Genomic DNA, 18,486 nt, shown 5'->3' on the forward strand with positions numbered 1-18,486 from the left:
GGATCTCTAGCTTTGACTAGAGGAGCATCTCCTTATATTGTTAGGCCTGTGGCAGCAGCCCTTAGAGTTTTGATGAAAAGTGAGATAGATTGCAAACACAACCTTGCCTTTTGGAAGACAAAGAATGGCCTCACAATCAGTATGAAGTTTCAGTCATGCTTCACATCCAGTGCATCAGAGGAGGGAAAAACACAGAACACAAACAAAAACAAAGAGCCAAATAACACATTCAAGATTGGGGGGGGCGGGGGGGAAGGGGGACACACAAAACCTAAAGGCAATTACTAGAAACCTTGAAGAATAGAATTGATATCACATAACACAGTACAGCAATTAATGTAAGCACAATTAAAATTTAAGAGAACGAAACAGGGAAGACAACCTAATCGAGGTAGAGGTATCTAACTACTAAGCTGGACCTTTCTGCATGTACAGAATTTCCTGCAATTTAAACTAAAGCATGCCCTGAAAACCCAAACTCATACTGAGATCCACGAGGTGCTGCAAGCCTACCACCACTATCACAGGAAGCTCAGTCCAGGTATGACATAGGAGGGTTAACAAGCATGCAGGGGTGGGGATGGGTGAGCTGATTTGTACCGTTACTCGGCAATGCTATTTGTCTCACAATACTGTCGACATGTGCTGCACTGTTTCCAGTTTAAGATGCAGCCAGCCTGGGTCTTGCAGTGGAGCAATAAATTGTTTAGACCCAGCCTCAAAAGTGATATGGAAAGACTGAAATGCGATTGCACTGAAATGTGATTGAGGGGGGCATCATTGTTCGGAGAAATTAAATACTACCATGACAGTGGCATATAAATGAGCGGGTGCCAAACTCCCAATGGAAATCGAAGGGAGTTCCAAGCTAAGGCACTGAAGGATCCATCAAAATCATTTAATTCTGAATCTCTCTTGGTTAAACTAAGCTAGTCTACCTGTATTTTATCCTCTCACATGATTCACAAAAAGGCCCCCTTATCTAGATATGGAACACATTTGACCTGGAATACCACCCCAATGAGCAGCATTTTCATTTGAAAAGCAGGCTTGTCCAGGATACACTTGTATCATGAAGGAAATGGCATTGCTACATTGTACATGGAAGTGGAAGGGTAGTAGAAGAAATGCAGAGGAGCATTTGAGCTATCACTTTCCCTTGCACTCCATATAATGAAGTGTTAATAAACATATTTCCAAGAAAATCACTCTATGCCTTGAAAGTGAAATCCAGGCCTTAGGGAAAACCATGAAAGTTTGGCTACTGACCTTAATGGGATCAAAATTTAACTCTTTGAGAAAGTAATCTTTTTTTCTAATGAAAAATGTATAGGAGCATTGCCTCTAACTCAGTTTTCAGTGTGGTTTTTGGGGGGGAGGGGATCGGATATAATGATTTGGAAAGATGACAAGCAAAAAGAGCTTATTACAAAACACATTTCTATAAAAGATGCAACAGAAAATAGCAGGTTATGTGCTCTTCAGGTTACATATTTTCATATTAATAAAGCACACCCATTAGCTTCACAACAGTGAAGTAATGAAAACAGTGCCCCTTGACATTTTTCAATAAGTGACTTATGAAATGTGTACACCTGTATTTGGGACAACTCGAAAGCTTTTCTTCAATTATCCCAAGCTGTACAAAGCTTCCCCTCTATTACCTGGCTTTTCTACACAAGTATAGCACTAATGGAGAGAGAATCAGAAAGCAGCTCATTTCTTAAAAAGAATTCATGGAGAAGAACAAGAAAAAGAAACTCAAAGAGGCCGCTTTTAGAAATCCCACCCACTGGTTGTTTCCCCTTTGTGCTTCACTTTCACTGGGGGCAAAAAGACCACTGGCTGACCTCCTGTATGCCGTCATCTCGCCTCGTTCAGGTCAGTACTGAACACAATGTGGAAGGAGGAAGCAGAGCAGGGGAAAGCTCAGCCTTAAGATTGGATGCTCAATAGAGCTTCTAGGGACTAATCAAGGGGGGCGTTAATTTAGATGGCCAATAGTTAGAGCTGGACAACAGACCCAAATAGCAGTATGCACAAAGCTTCAGAGAGCTCATCTTTCTAACACTGTAAAAAACATAGAGCTATCTCATGAAACCATCATCTCGCCGGTTTCTTTTTGTAGAAGGTGTGAACTTTTGTAGAAGGCCTTTGAGAAACAAAATGATCCAGAAACATCATTGCCAACACCCAAATTATGTACACCTTCGATACTATTTTCCTGTACCTTTGATTTATAGAAGTCTTCCCCATCCAGGGCTCAAGGACTCTATATTAAATAATCAGATGTGAAATAAAACCAATACATTTTAAATCTGTAATTAGATATAAATAAAGGATCATTAATACAACATTTTAAGTATTACATGTAATTAGTGCATAACACTGGTAATTAATTGCTAGATGGTTAACATATTAAGTAAATTAAAATAAGACAGTAAAAAATAGCAAATGGGGTTTTATTGGAAGGGCTATAATTAAGGAGGTTGTCCCCGAGTGGTGCATTTTATCTTCTATAGCATATGCCTTGTAACCCATACAGTTCATTCCTATAGAAGCTTTTGTTGTTTGGCCCAAATGATTACAACTGTGTGTTAGGAACAGCACGAAGTAAGATGCAAGTGTCAGGTCATTAGCATCCTTAAAATCCTTCCGCAAAGAGAATGCACTGTAGAATAGTCAACATTTCACTATGTGAGAATACTATTCAATAATGTAAGTGGTTCATTTTTTATTAATTGCTCCTGCCACAATAATACCAATAGCTCTGACATGTTTTCCTGAATAAATACTGTCTGACAGACGGGCTACAGATATTTTAAATATTCTCTCAATGTTGGACACAAAAGCATTTCTTATAGCAGTGCTTTAACCTGTTGTTAATTATGTATTTCTAGACACTTATGAAGTACTCCAGCAGGGTTCACAGACAAGGGTTTATTTCAATGGAAAAGAGAACATGGAGAAATCTCCATCATTCATTGCCCACATGATTGTTAGTTCATTGTGTCACATAGAAAGGAACATCACAGAAATGAACATCAGCTTGTCAGGGAAAAATTAGCTTTACAATATCTGTTAACACAAAGAGTACAAACGTATGTAATTTGGTATGTAGGCAGAAAACATGTCATTTTGAAGAATACAATTCAAAAGCACATTTTACACCTTAAGAAAATTACTTAAATTATTTTATATCACAAAGTTTTTGTTTAAAAACTGTTTCTATCTGCTGACAGGGCTTTTAATAAAAAATCTAAACACAACAGAAATTTCACTCTACCTTGTGTGATCAGATATTAGACCACAAAGGAAGGTTAAGTATTGTCCATGGCTGGATAATAGTATTGCTTAGAAACTTTTCATTTTAATAACGTTGCAAGAAACAGAGAAACCGTGTTTCTTCCAGCTCTGTTATTACCCTCCTTCACTTTCCTGATCGGCTGCAGTAAGTGGCAACAGTGCATAGCACGATGTAGCGTTCTGAAGAGAGCATACGGTGCCAGAACATACTGAATTCTAATCCTGGCTCTGCCAGATTCCCTCTCGGCCTTATCTCGAAACTACAGTAGTACATTTTCCTATTTTCCTACCAGGCAGGACTACACTATACGAAGTGGAGAAGTTTGTAGAAGTTCGTGGAAGATGCAAAGTGTCACTATAGTTCAGCAGGGAGCATTCTTCTCGCCACATCCCCAATGTCCCAGCCAGGTACAAGAGCACTGCGCAGCAGGATGCAGCATTTTTAGATGAGTAGTAAGAGAGTAGTTCATGACTACTTTTAATAATTAAATATCACGTCTCTCTATTTTTGCAAGGGCTCGCACTCCTATTTCTAGACAAATTCCTGTTTTCAAAGTTACAGTACATCCTGCTAACATAAAGTCCCCTCTAGCATTGAAAGCAATTAGATTAGGATTCAATTCGTGCTTTAAACCCATTGCTTGCTATTACTGGGGCAGACAGCTGTCGTATTCCATTGCAGACATAGGTGCATTTTACTTGTAGCTGAACAATCCCTATAGTCCATGCAGCAAAGAGAGCTAGATTGTTTTCTTCCTGTGAGAGTATCAGTGGACTTCTCCTCCTCTCTTTCCCCTCCTTGCACACTCATACAGTATCCAGCTGCTAGTATCATATGGGTTAGGTCAATATTAATCCCCAGTCATGCAGACATTCACAGGGCTTAAATCACCCTAAAAACAGCATGCCTAATTTAAATTAAAGTTAGTTCGCCTCAAAAGGTGGACTAACTTTAGATTGGCCTGGTTTGGATAACCAATCTAAAATAGGTTATCCAAACCTAACTAACACTGTACACATTCATAGCACTCACCCTAGTCCCAGGACTGTTCTGTTTTAACTCCCTTATAATATGCCACCCCCTCCTCCAGCCCCCCATTGGACCTGCCAGCCCTACCCCCAGACTGCAAACACTCCGGGTCCTGTTAGCCCTCTCCCCACCCAGTCCTCCAGGCAAACCCCTGCACATGGTAAAACCCAACTGAGGTTTAGGCAGAACAAAGTAAGCTGCCTAATCCGAGTCACATTGCTCCCACCCAAGGCTTGTTCCCACATAACAAGTTCAAAGGGGAAACCCATGACTAATCCTGCTACGCTCAAAATGGAAGGTCTCTAATTAGACTCGCTACTAATATATGGAAGCAAGTATGGAAGAGGTAGGGCAACACATGATATAACCAGAAAGTCATATTTGTAATGAGAACTAGAACACGGCTTCTTCCACTCCAAAGAAAGCAGTACTTGAATAGCAGCGAAGGGCAATATGTATGATACTTGAAGGGAAGAGGTTGCAACGGGAAAGTAGTTGAATAGGGTACCAGGAAAGCAGTTTATGTACACAGAGCCAGAACTATATACAGCACATCAGAATACAGTTGTCTGACTAAACTCAGATTAGTTGCAGGAAGAGTCCCTCTCACACTACCTGCCGTGCAGTGCTTGAAATAGCACCACAGTGATCAGCACAGACTGGTAAGCCTGAAATAAAATTAAGCAACTCCACCATCTTACACATCTCTACTACACAGCAGGTGATATGCTGCATGTCTCATGTGACCACAAGATTAGGAACCAGATTAAATGGATAAAAAGGAAACATGAACCTTCACATCAAAGAGCATATAAACCCATTTTACTATCATGGCTTAGAGTCCTTTCACCTTAGGATATGCCCCAAGCTGATGGCCCTCTTTTTGGTACAAAATCGTCTTCTGTTAGCAGACTGCATTGTGTCCCAGGAAGAGAAAACATCTTGGTGCAGAGAGACTGCTATTCTGGGACTCTGCTAGCAGTCTTGTTTGCTGTAGAAGAGGCTCATGAAGACAGCTGGAAGTCCAGCAGCACCACAAATAGGCTCCAACTTAAAATATCTAACAATAGTAGGTAATTATTTTGACCACATTTTATTTATTGCTTCTGGTATCCAAGAGATGTGATGTTATGTATAGTCTATGTAAAATATGATCTTCAATCGCACTATTTCTGCATACAACTGTGAAGTAGAACTAATACATTTAACTGATAAATACATCAAAGGAAGCATGTCTAAAGCAATAAACATCTCCTGTGGTGATGATGTTTATGCACTACAGGAGACATTTTTGCTGAGTACATATCTCCCTTTGATGTAGTTATCATTATAATGAAAGCATTAGTTGATTTTATTGCTTTTTAAACACCAGCGTTGTCCACCCTAGCTCCATTATATGTAACTGTGTTAGTTAATAAAACTAGAGTGAAATGAGGGTTTTTCATTTAAGACAATATCACTGTTAAGAGACTGGCTATGAAATCAGAAGCTCTTCCTCATTTGCCCAACTTCCTCATTGCTCTAGAGTTGTCATCGTAGCCCAAAATGTAGAACTGAGCATAGAGAAATTCATATCTAACTTACACAAGCAATCACCACACATCCTTCCTTTGAAAACTGTCTATGCAGGTTCGGTCTCTCAATACACTCGGCACTTTTCTATTTGTGTTTTCAGTTTACCATCAGCTTCCAGCTTCAGATGAGAGATGATGTAGGCTAACACGGACTGATTTCAAAACGCCTCTCCATACTTCTTTAAAAACCTGTGCCCATGTTCTCACCTGCTTTCTTAGTCTGTGTTTTGTCCCACGATCACTCTCCATCTATCTCCCCAACTCAGCTAGCAGAAGTAGAACATCTGGCTTTTTTCAGAAACCGCTGCCAAACAAATTTCATGATATAAGAGCACCAAAACAGTAGCATGAGCTGCTTTCTTCTTACTCAAAGAAAGCCCAATGTTTTATGCTACAAGCAATCACAATTGTGTGGAGCAATTGCTAATGCGTTACTGAATTACCTTGATGAATAAAGTTCAAAAACTGTTCAGTCAGGTCAGCGCTGAAGATTACAACGTTATAATGAAGTGCACAGCCTGATACTGTCCATGTTATGTGGAGAAGGAGAGGATATCAGGTTCCAGAGCTGTCAGTGAAATATCTGCCACCTATCACCAGAGGCATAAGCCAAGTAGCTCCCCACCTGGTGTAACACTAGCTGCTATGGTGCTGATCACAGCAATGTAATCAGCTACCACTGCAGTCACAGCCACCTTCCCTGGCCCCCTCTTGATCAACCAAAGGCAGTGGCCAGGGTTGCTGGTCCAGTCACTCCTCCTCAGTTATGCTACTGCCCACAGCCTTCTGATCCTAAGTGCCATGCAACAAAACTTAGCGTGAAATTGAGATATAAGAATTTTATTCTTTTCCCCCCAAAAAGGTGTGCATATGAAACTACACACATATTGAAAACAATAGAACTAAGACAATACAGAACAGGAACAGAAATCTCTAGATTAACAAGAAGGCCCACCAGAAGTAATTCCATGCATGTTATCAAAAGGCTTGCTAAGCTGTTATTTGGGACAGACCTTTGCAGGGAAGACTCTAATCTCAATACATCTATTGCAAGGGTGGGCAATTATTTGGGCCCAAAGGTCATATAGGCTGTTTCAGTGAGCGCTCGTGGGCTGGCATGCCCCGCTTCCCCCCTGGCACCAACTTGCCAAAACACCCTATGTGAGATGGGGGCCTGTGCAGCAGTGTTCAGGAGTGAGGAGAGTGGGTGAGGCTGGGATCACAGGGCAGCCTGGAGGGGTGAGAGTGTGGGGCCAGGGCTGGGTCATAGACATGATCTGTAGCTTGCACACCCCTGTGACAGGTGTGGGCTCTGTGGGCAGACATGTTCAGGGAGCAGATTGCAGACCGGTCCCTGGTCCCAGATGCAGCACCCTCAGTGGGGCTCCCGCCACTGTTGCTGCCCCCATGCTACTCCACACTGCTCCTCCCCATGCCAAGCCAGCAGGGAAGGGGGCTGCTGCCACCACACAAGTGAGCTGCAGGCTGGCATGGGATGGGGGTGCCCCAGCACTGCTGAGGGATTTGCCATGGGCCAGGCCAAAAAAAAGAAAAAAAATCATTCCACAGGCTGGATGCAGCCCACAAGCCATATTTTGCCCCTGATCTATTGGAATAAGTACACGATATAACACGAGCAAAATGTGGCAAAAACAACAGTATTCATTGTAGAGGCTGGGGCTCTACTTTGACTCGGTAGTAAAGCCAACGAGCATGATTTAGAATTAATGCTTAATTTTGAGCCTGTAATCAACAGTAGTGTGCAGTGATTCCCAGTACCAAGAATAAATATTCACTGTAGCATCACCAAGCAGAATATGTGGAGACATTTTTTTTTTTTTAAAGGGAGTGGGGAGGGAAATAAAGTATAACAATCAAACAATTTGATATAGAATGTATAAGCATATTCTGTAATATAAAGTTGACTATCACAGTGTCTGTCTCTGCATAGCAAGATGTAAGGCACATTATCCATGATATGCTGATTCCATAGGGGAAAACTAAATATATTTAGCTTAGAAGCCATTTATTAAAGGAATTGTGAAGGAGGATTAATGATCTGTATATAGCACTCTAAGTAATGAGTATATCAACTAAGCTTCTCTATCCAAAGGTGCAACCTATTGTGTTTTCTCATTTGCATATCTCTTAAAAATTAATCGTAGATTTTTTTTTATTATGGTCTTATTAGGCACCAAAGTACTACTATAGATGAGAAGAGTTCAGCTGAAGCTTGCCAGAAATTTTCATGGCTGCTTCCATCTGTTCTGGACAAGAAACAGTGTTAGAGATACAGACACCTCATGTATCAAGTACTTGCTTGACACTTGGTTTAAATGAACACGACCATTTGAAACTTGGCAGCAAAACTTGGGTCCCCTGTGGTGTATGGTCACATTATTATCTGTTTACCTAAAGCTGAACCTGTGTTTAAAACAAGGTCTTTTTTTAATCTATTTTTTGTAAACATGGAAAATGAGTGATGACCACAAATGAGAACTTGGAAAGTCACCTTGTTCTTAGAGAACTTTTGAAGAAGGAATGCATTATTGGATTCTTCTTAAAAATATATATATTGGACCATTTGCATTTTGCCTCTAAGTTGCGTCCCACAGACAAAAGAAACATTGGAGGAAAAAAAACAAATCAATCTAGGCTACAAGAGAACTACTGCCAAAAGCAAACGGCTGTTCAGAGAATGAATGAAAATGTGTTTCTGAAGCAAGAAGATGTCAAAGACAAATTGATCTTTAAAATTAGAGTCAGAGTAAGGCCAAGGTGAGGAGTGCAGATGCAAGCAGGTTGCCACTAGAGAGAACATTTTAAAAGACAACAGAAGTACCTAATGATTTTGTCCCTTTGTTTGCTGTTTTGCAAATAATAGTCTTGATTTAGAATCTTCCTGATTTTGTACATATACAGTCACAGGTTTACCTCAGTTTACATCAGAGCCACGTTAGGTGCTTAGACTTAAGACAAGGCTCTGGTGAGAGAGAATGCTGTGTCAGATGACCTGACATCCTTGTACTGCTGAATCACCATTCAGGGACTCCTTATATGCTGGAGCGCAGGACCTTCAATACTGCTCAGTAATAGGCTTTGACAAGCAGGGCTGGGCAGAGTGCCAGGACTGAAGTCTGGAGGAGCAGAAAAGAGGAGGGTAGAGAAAGGAACATAGTTTGAGTCATGATCGGGGCCTCTTATGCAGGAATTTGGGACTGTATCCAAGTTACTTAAACATTTCAAAAGGAATGGGGCAGCTCAGTGTGTCTGTGTGTGCGCGCATGTGTGTGATATACTGTATTTCTTCTCATATTTCTCATGGCCATGAGTAGATTTCTCTGAGAGAGGGACTGTGCTTTCCCCCTCTTGCATTTCAGAGTTTTAATGCATCTTGCTCATTGGTGATGCATAGGGGGTGTCCGCAGGTGCACGTGCACCCCCTGAGATCAGCCGTGCACACCATGGAAGTGCCAGCCATGAAACCGGAAGTGCATTTCTGGTTTTGCTGCTGGCTCAGTGATTGGCCACTGGGGGACTGTCCCCCCCCCCACCCCTGCCCAGTCGGCAATTGGCCACTGGGGGACCCCCCTGGTTGGCGACTGTGTTCCCCCCGTCAGCGATCTGGTGCCCCGCCAGACTCGGGAGGCACCAGGCACACATGATCTTGCTTCCATTCTGGAAAAAAAATCCTGGTAATAAAGGTGCTTGCAAAGTTTCCAACAAAGCAGTTTTCCATCAGAAAATACCTGCTTGTCAAAACCAGAACTTTTCACAGGTCTATATCCATTTCAATTAAACTTTCATCAGGAGGAGTTTCTCAGCTCCAAACTAGATTTACTGGTCAAAACTAGACAGGAGGAGTCTTCTCCCCCATACACAATACCACACAGAAGATGAGATGTGGAAGAATGCTAAACCTGGCTTGATACTCAGACTTGAATCTAGGTCTCCCGCATCCCATCTGAATGCCCAGAACAGTGTTAAGATAGGAGTCTCTTTCTTCCTCTTTCCTTTTGTCATAACAAAACCCCAAGTATTTATTGGTCTATATATGAAAAAGAAAAAGGTGCTACACATTAATTGCAGTAGTGCTTTTAAAGCCCATATGAAGATGTAGCTGTGCAATCAGAGGGCACTTGCTGGCTCTTTAGTGAGGCTGTTGTCTAATTTCTAATACATTAATGTTCCTCCAATCAACTGTGTATGGTATTATTAATTCTTTCATCAACACACCCCTTCTTTCTGAACTTTTTTTTTTTAAATACAAGGATTGGATATATCTGGTCTCATCAGACCTTGAATGTCTTGATACAGGACTATGTAAGGAATCATGATTAAAGACTAGTTTCAGCTATTACAGGAGGGTGTGTTCGTTTCTGCTACACTTCCTTTCTCCATTATACTGAATGATGAGGGGCTCATTGTTCTCTTTTACAGTTATGGTGAATTAATATTTGGACACTTTTTAAAATGCATATCAGCTTCTACTTCAGTGCTACTATCCGGTGCAGCTCCCTTAGAAACTGACAGCAACAGTATCCAGTGAGGGTTTTAAAAAGCCTCAGCAGAGGAAGTGGTATGTGATCACCTCTATTAACATCTACTGGCTGATCTCATTGCTTTCACAAATTGATCTTCCATTATTGAGTTCTGTATTTTATTAGGTCTCCATCCAAAAAGAAATGTGTGCATACCTTTTGCTGCACTGCCTTTTAAGTTTCTTGATACAAATGAAAAAAATGTTTTCAATTCTGAATACTTAAGAAAGCAAAATGAATTGAAATGCCAGTGGCTAGAAAACGAGCACAGATATTGCACCTCAGCGGAAACCATCTAAGTGTTAAACATTCCTTTTTTACTTGTCATTTTATTTTTTTTTGAAATGTTGAAATTCATTGTTCATCTGAAAACTACTCCCTAATGTGTAATAATAGGAAGGGCTAGTTTCCTGCACTGCAAATACTGTATGTTATTTGAGAAATGCATGGCAACATTTTTTTTTTGCTTTTTTTGTAAAGATCAGTGAAATGTAGATATTTTAGCTCAATGTCATTATAGAAATTTTTTACAATTATAGAAAGAGAATGACAAGATATTTTTGTAATACAAATTGCTAACTGCTGTCAGCTGGCAAGCCTGTGTCCTTGCATGAAAATTATGTTATTATCTTCTATGACTGTGAGAAAAATATAAAGATCATGGATCATATAAGGGACAAGAATGGCAATTCACACAGATGATTTAGGACTATCACAGAAAATAAAGCTAAAATATGCCTTCCTGGCTTCTTCCCCTCTATAACAAAGTGGCGCATAAAATTATATTTGTCCTTCTTGGATATTAATTGTTTTTATTTGCCTCAAAAATAACAAATGACTGCCAAAGGTGTATTTTAATACAATGAACCCGAGAACCAACGACAGTCTGAAGATGGCTAATAATTGGGGTCTCTCTCATTTCAGAGCTAGGAACCTCTTAATGTTAATGAGCATTTAACAATGCATCTGGTCCTGTATGGAATACCAATTCCATGGTATGTTATCCAAGAAGGTGAACAGTTAAGTAAGATCAGACTGTGAGCAGAAGATAGACAATCATTCAGATTCTCAAGTATAATTACATACTTATTATTTTCTCTTTCTTTCATCATTGGGGTCAAATTCCTGAGGTGTCTGAGAAGCTCACTGGACTTGTAAAGATGATATGCACACATATAAGGAAGCATTAAGTCTTCTCTTAAGTGATGAGATTTGCTTCCTTTGCTAGATTAACTCACTCAGAACATGATGGGTTTTTCCAAGAGAGAGAAGGTTGATTCATGTATTTGCTGCTTTAATTGTATGTTTGTTGGGTTTTAACATTTATTTTTGTTATTTCTGTAATAGGTGTCTACTTTTAAAAGGCATGCTAAATTATGCATCTAATTTGCAACAATGTTTCTTCACATAATCAAAGCAAGTATTTCTACTTGCAAATGAATAGTTGGGGCTCTAACTGTCCATCTCTGTGTAAGTATATAGTGCTCTAATTAGCATGCAAGATTGTGGTAGTTCATGTAAGCAAATTAAGCTTATGCATGTACTTATACATGCCTTTACATGCCATAATAGAAATCTAAACATTTTAAAAACCAGGTTCTACTGGCAAGCTGAGCAAGTCTATTCAGAGGAATGGGAGCTGTACTTGCTTGGAGCAAATTAAGGGATACCATCAATAAATCAAGATGGGACATGATTGACAGGCACTCCATTGTCGTAAAGATACAATACAGGACACTTGCGATTTTGAATGCTGCTGCTGGTGAACAGCAGCCATCATTAGTCAAGAACTGTGCTAATTTCTAAAGGTAAAATGCTATCTCCATTACTAAATCCATCTGTATATTACTTCCTCCATCCCACTGATAATTTACTTCATGGGCCACACACTCTGCCCACGACATCAGTGGGAGCTGTGCACACACATTGAACAGTGTATGGCCCTTAATATCCACAGTTATTTTTTCCAACTGTATAAGTAGCTATTTTTTTTTCTAGACTTTACTATAAATTTATGGAAAAACTGAAATTTACTATCCTGCCCTGAGACATCTGTGATAGTTTTTACAATTCATAAAGTAAAATAAGGATGATTTACAGCATTTTGCAATTGTTAACGACAACCTAGGACATTTGTGGCACGCTCTTCTTGTACAACGTGCCATAAATAATGTTGCCCATCATTATTTACTACAGAAAGCTTTTCCCACCTCCAAGGGGAGGGCTTCCAAGGGGAGGAATCAAGCCAACATCTCTTTAGGCAGGGGAAGCTGTCACTCAGAAGACTGAACCTGTTTTTAATCTTGTTAGGTCCTCAGACACCCTAGCAGGGAGATGACGCATCTTTTCCAGCCAAAGCAGAAAGGTATTCAGCTCGCTACACCTATATACAACCATGATGTTGGCTAAAGCTAGGGCTACAGCCATACTTCAAAGGTTTCTAGGCTGATTAATAGTCAGAGCAGACTGCAGGTTCATGTCCACTGCTATGTTGTCTGGATTCCCACTGGGGCAGGCGCTGGCATCCTATGTTATTTATGCATTGAGAGCTGCCTGGGCACCCATATCAGCAGTAATGTGCCATTGTTGCAAATGATCACATCTGCTGTTGAAGAGAGTTAGAATTATAACTTGGTACAGAGATAAAGAGTCCCTGGGTATTTTAGTGTGAAAATTAATTTGTCTATGGCATACGCCGATGCTTATTTGAGCTTCTTAACAACTAAAACATTATAGTGAGTCTTCCCCTTCATGGATCTTAGATTTGGGTGAAGCAGAGAAGTTACCCTCCTTGGAGTCCTCCTAGTGACTGAGCAGGGAGAGGACAAACAAGATTGGAGGCTTGGCTCCAAATACACCCTTGTTTGCTGAGCAGAGTAGTCAGCTTGCTGAATGGGCAGTAAATAATGCCCACCATCACAAAAGCAGCATTTATACTAGATCAGCCCATTCTAGCTGATTTTACTATAAAACCATTTCCACTCTATTATTACACCAGACATTTAAAGCTGAGAGTAGTTTTGATTTACAGCTCCTTACCAAAGGGCATTTTGCATTAGAAAAAGTTACTGCAATCCATTTTAAAAGCTTTACTCAACTTCACAAGCAATGAGAAATCAATAGGAATAAGCAGTTGTGGTTTACAAGGCAAAAATTGTAATCCCGTACCTTGTTAGCTGCATTTTTTACATGTTCTCAGCGTAGTTGATTTTATGGCAACCGTTTTCAGCAAAAGAACAAAGCGGTGCCACAGAAATCATTTCCCAGCAAAAATGTAATAAAATTCAGCATATGAACTGTACTACTGGTAAGAGTTAAAGGAGTCACAGTGGTGGCCGCTCTCTCCCCACTCCCTGGCTTCAGTAAATTGCCATGTCCACTGCTTATCCGCTTACTGGGCTCATGAAATAAACATTTCTCCTTTTGTTTCAGTCTATTCTACCTTTTGACCAACAAAATAACTGCTTTCTTCTACCTGTTCTTGTGAAAGAAGAATGATGTTCAGGGGCACAGGTCAGGGCTGGGAGCTTTCCTTCAACTTCCTCTTCAACTTCCTCACCTGAAAAAAAAGGAGAACAGTTTTCACTGAAGACAGTCCTCAGAAGTAAAGTGAGGGTTAATTAGCTAACATTTTGCAGAGCTTTGAAAACAAAGTCTGACAATCTCAGGCACTCTGCTCTTGACAGATGGCTTGTGAAAATCCGGAAAGTCTTAGCCATGGAAAAAATTACTAGCCTTAAGAACAATTCATAGGCCTGATATCTGAACACATGGCTGCCTTTCAACACTTATGCTGAAGCTGGAAGCAGGAATAAAAAGCTAGCACTCTCCAAGAACTTTTCTCTTTAATAAAAAAGCTGTAACTTGTTTTTCTTTCTTTTTTCAACTTTTCTTTCCTTCTGCTTTTAGTGATCCCTGTTAAACTCAGGTAAATCGTGTTATCTGTTAATGATCAGGAAAAAAATAACTTAGTTATTAGCGCACACATCCTAAGTAGCATTTTAAGAATTTTTAAATGTAATTATTCTACGATTAGTCCTTACATGTGAATACTGCCTTGATACAATATGCTTGTTATTTGATAGGCATGCTATAAATTTGCATCTATGTTCTCAACATGTTTTGGTTTAAAAAAAAAAGAAAGAAAGAAATGCTAAGAAAATTTCTCCAAAAATAAAATAAATGGTGCTTGTACATGTGACAATTATCACCATGTACATGTGATAAAAATTTCCTTTCTGTGACTTAATAGCGTCACACAATACACATGCATGAGGTTTGGGGGTTTCAAATTAATTTGCAATGTTGCAAACTAAACCACATCCCCATGTAATTTAGGTGGCAACATTGCTACTTGTAATATTGCAGACTTTAATCTGACAGCTCGCCCCCTAGCTGCAGGAGACACAGGTAGTCTCTTCCAAAAAGAAGAATCGGGCCCCTCGCTGCTTCTCCCATCAGCAGGTTCCTGGTGGTCACAGGTACCTTCTGAAGACAGAAGCGGCAAGGGGACTGATTTTTTTTTTATTTTTTTTTTGTGAAGCCTGCCCACCTCTCCCATGGCCATGGGGTGACCTGCTGGCAGGCTGAGCAGCCCGAGCTATGGGGGACTCTGGTCCTTCCCTCTGCAGCAGCAGCGCCCCCTGGGACTGACTGAGCAAGCAGCTAGTGGGCTAGATGCTGCCCCCACTCGGATGCAGCACCTGGCCTGATCCAAATCTTCCCTGAGCCCACCATGGCTTCTAGTGCCCTGTGCATTGTCCCCACCACCTTTCTGCTACCTGAGAATGCACGAGATTGGGCTGCCTTGCCCCTGGGACTGTGTGGGGAGGTGGCAGAAGAGCAGCTTGGTTTACTGACATCCAAAGAAGGCAGTGGGGATGATGCATGGGGTGCTGGAAACTTGCCAAGCCTGAGCTTGCTCAAGTCTGCCTGGGATCCCAGTGCCCCATGCACTGTCCCTGTCACCTTCTCTGGCTGCCAGCACACCCATTCCCCCCTCTTTCCACCTTCCCATGCTGCTCCAGAGGCAAGCCAACCCATTCCCAAGCAGTCCTGGGTGGTGGGGAGGTGGCGGGGACAGTCCATGGGGTGCTGGAAACCCCAGTAGGCATGGGAATGAGTTGGATAGGGCCAGGTGCTACCTCTGAGCTGGGGCAGCATCCGGCCTACTAGCAGCCCACCTGGGTAGCTCTAGGGGGCACCACCACCACAGAAGGAAGGACCAGGGCATCACATGCAAGCTCGGGAGGTTTCTTCAGCCCCTGCTGAAGGGTGGGGTGAGTATATTGGATCCCTCCCCAAGATGGGGGACTCCAATTCACCCACCCCATGCGCCAGCACTGGCTGGGAAAGCCCTTGAACAAACTCCCTCCACTGCCTTCCCCACCCACATTCTGAAAACTTTGCAGCCTCATGGGGAGGAGCTAGATTCCCCTCCCCCTTGGAACCAACTGTGAACTTCTGTTTGCTCCGGGGGATCATTGCAACTCAGAATGCTTCCTGCAAAGCATTCTCAGTTACAGTGGGGAGCTGCACTTCTTTCTGCATCCATTAGGCACAAAATATGAAAGCTTCATGGGTGCTTGTTCAGGTCATAGAGTGCAAATTAATTCAATGATGTTAAAATGGCCTAAGTGGCCGCTTTACTCCCCCCAGAGCCTTTCCTGATATGCCAGAGAAATTGGAGATTCCAGTTAGAAACTGAGCTGTTCTCTAGCAAAGTTGATAATAAAACCCACAGCAAGTGCTGATTAGAATAATGAATGACATTAAGTGATGCATGTAATAGGAAGGAGACATGGCAGTACAATAGTCATTGGAAATACTGCTCCTGCCTATGTTGATACCAGCTTCTTCACAGCAAAGAAAAAGCTAATTTCTTCCTGCATTAGCCTTCTTTTTCTGACCTTCTTCCCCTTCCTATACCTCAAAAAGCCTGATTTTTTGATATGGCGATAATTAATTTCCATTCCTCGGTATCACTTTCAGCAAGGCTATAGCAAAACAAGGGAATTTTAAAAAGGCTGAAGGCTCAATCATACGTACTTCATGCTGACAATACTGAGTGAGGGACCCAAATGAACTTGTCTACTGAAGAACCACTTGTCCTGTGGTTTTTGTGCTCATTGTGGTAGAAATGTGTAAATGAAATGGCTTCTGAGAATTTTTGCATGCAGAATTCAAAAGTTAACTAGATTTTCCTGTGGGACATCTGAATCAAAGTTCTCCATGCTACAATTTTTTCCTTAACATAACCTGCATCTTCCCTCCAAACTCTTTTCTCTTATGCATTTAATTTCCTAAGCAGGAAGTATCACTTCCCTTCCCAGTTTTTATCCCTCCCCTACTTTTTTCTTTTTTTTTAGAAGTCTATATGCAGAATTCCCAAGTAAATCCAACAGCCAAAGAGCTTCCTTAGGCAGGTGCTGCACTCTTCCAGGAATTAAGCCCTTCTGACACCTGTGCTCGGTGGAAGTATGCTGAAAACATAAGGGAACTTGCAGAGGTGAACTGGGAACAACAGAGTGCCTGTACACAAGTGCAGAGGCTGTGCCAATGTTCTGTAATTACAGCACATTGAAGCAGATTCGATTAACTGAGCTTAAGTCAAATGAACTTTAGTTCAAGTGCCCCCACTACCATTTTTAAGCATGGAGACACTGATACACAAGATGCTGCGGCACTTTAATTAGAGCCTTCCATAACATGGCTATAATTTATTTACAACTCACCTAATAGCATGATTCTGCGGTAGAGATGCTCAGTGTGAAATGCTATATTTTCTTGCATATAACCGACACCTTTTCCTCCACAATTAAATGGCAAAAAATGGGGTGTGAATTATATGCAAGGAAAAAGGCATCCCATAGGCTCAGAAATTTGGTGATGGGGAGATGGCAGTATTAATTGTCGTAGCTCTAGAACAGATTGAACCCACTACATAGCCCCTCTGCCAGTATGCCAGATCAGGCCCCACTGCAGGGCATAAGAAGTGCCATACTTGATAAGATCATCTAGCCCAGTATTTTAGGATCACCTCAAACAAACCTCCACCAAACAGACATTAAGCATTTCCCCACTCTGTCCTCTTTCTTCCCTAGCTAATGCAAAACCCTCTTTTTATGGGGTCATTCTCAGGTGGGATATTGCATCTTAATGCAAGCAGGAGGGGAGATAGCAGCAATCAAAGAAAAATCTATATCTCCAATCTTGTGGGGGCTTCCACTCTCTCTCGTCTCTGGTTCATAGGAAGACATACTCAAGAAGTCATATATCCCCATTTTCAGCATTTTGAGAGACAGAGATAGAGAATGAAACAACTGTGGTATACAAAGATTGCAGTGTGAAAGTACTGGCCAGCATTAACACTTACTCCATGACTTAATTATGTGTGGCATTTTTCAAAATGAATCTGCTGCTTCTAAATTTACTATTCCTGCCCTTTCTCAAGATAGCAATGAAGGAGTGGAGTGGAGGGGCAGGGGGCCAGAAATAACTCTCCTGTATATCAGCTCTGTTTCCTGTTGAGAAATAGGGAATTGATACAGTGGTGTGGAAACCTGCTTATCAGGGAGTATTAAATACTAGAAAGGGAACAGGACAAAAATCACACAATGTCAGAGGAAATAAGCATTCATCCACTGCCCTTGAGATATTTCCCCAACTCTTCTAAGCTCAGAAAAATACCCAAGATCATCCAGGTATGTGGATTAAACATGCAAGAATCCCCACAGGGTAACAGGGCACAAACTAGTTATTAGGGTTGTGCAAAGCTTCAGGTGCTGAGTTGATTTGGAGGAGATTTGGCCTGATTCGGCATCTGAATCTCCAAATCTGAATCAAATCAGAAGACCAACAAAAAGGTCCGAATCAATTCAAAGCTCTCTGAATTGATTCGGAAAAGATTCAGAGACCTTCAGAGAGATTCAGAGATTTGGGCAGTCCCCATTTGCCACCACAGGGAGCTGGACCCGGGATCTGTGCCAGTAAATAGGGGACAGGGGGCGGGGGGCTAGAGCAGGGGGAGGAACCA

General features: G+C 41.4%; 1 long non-coding RNA gene across 1 annotated transcript in view; it reads right to left on the reverse strand.

Annotated features, from left to right (window-relative positions):
• LOC109289326 overlaps positions 1-14,003 on the reverse strand; it is a 71,799-nt gene extending 57,796 nt beyond the window's left edge. Inside the window, exon 1 of the long non-coding RNA XR_002095336.1 lies at positions 13,927-14,003. This is a non-coding gene — a long non-coding RNA (uncharacterized LOC109289326). The remainder of the gene's footprint in view (positions 1-13,926) is intronic.
• Between the last annotated feature and the right edge of the window lie 4,483 nt (positions 14,004-18,486).

The sequence above is a fragment of the Gavialis gangeticus genome, unplaced genomic scaffold (genome assembly GCF_001723915.1).
Source record: "Gavialis gangeticus isolate Ggan-Ray unplaced genomic scaffold, GavGan_comp1, whole genome shotgun sequence".
In the NCBI taxonomy this organism is placed as follows: Eukaryota; Metazoa; Chordata; order Crocodylia; family Gavialidae; genus Gavialis; species Gavialis gangeticus.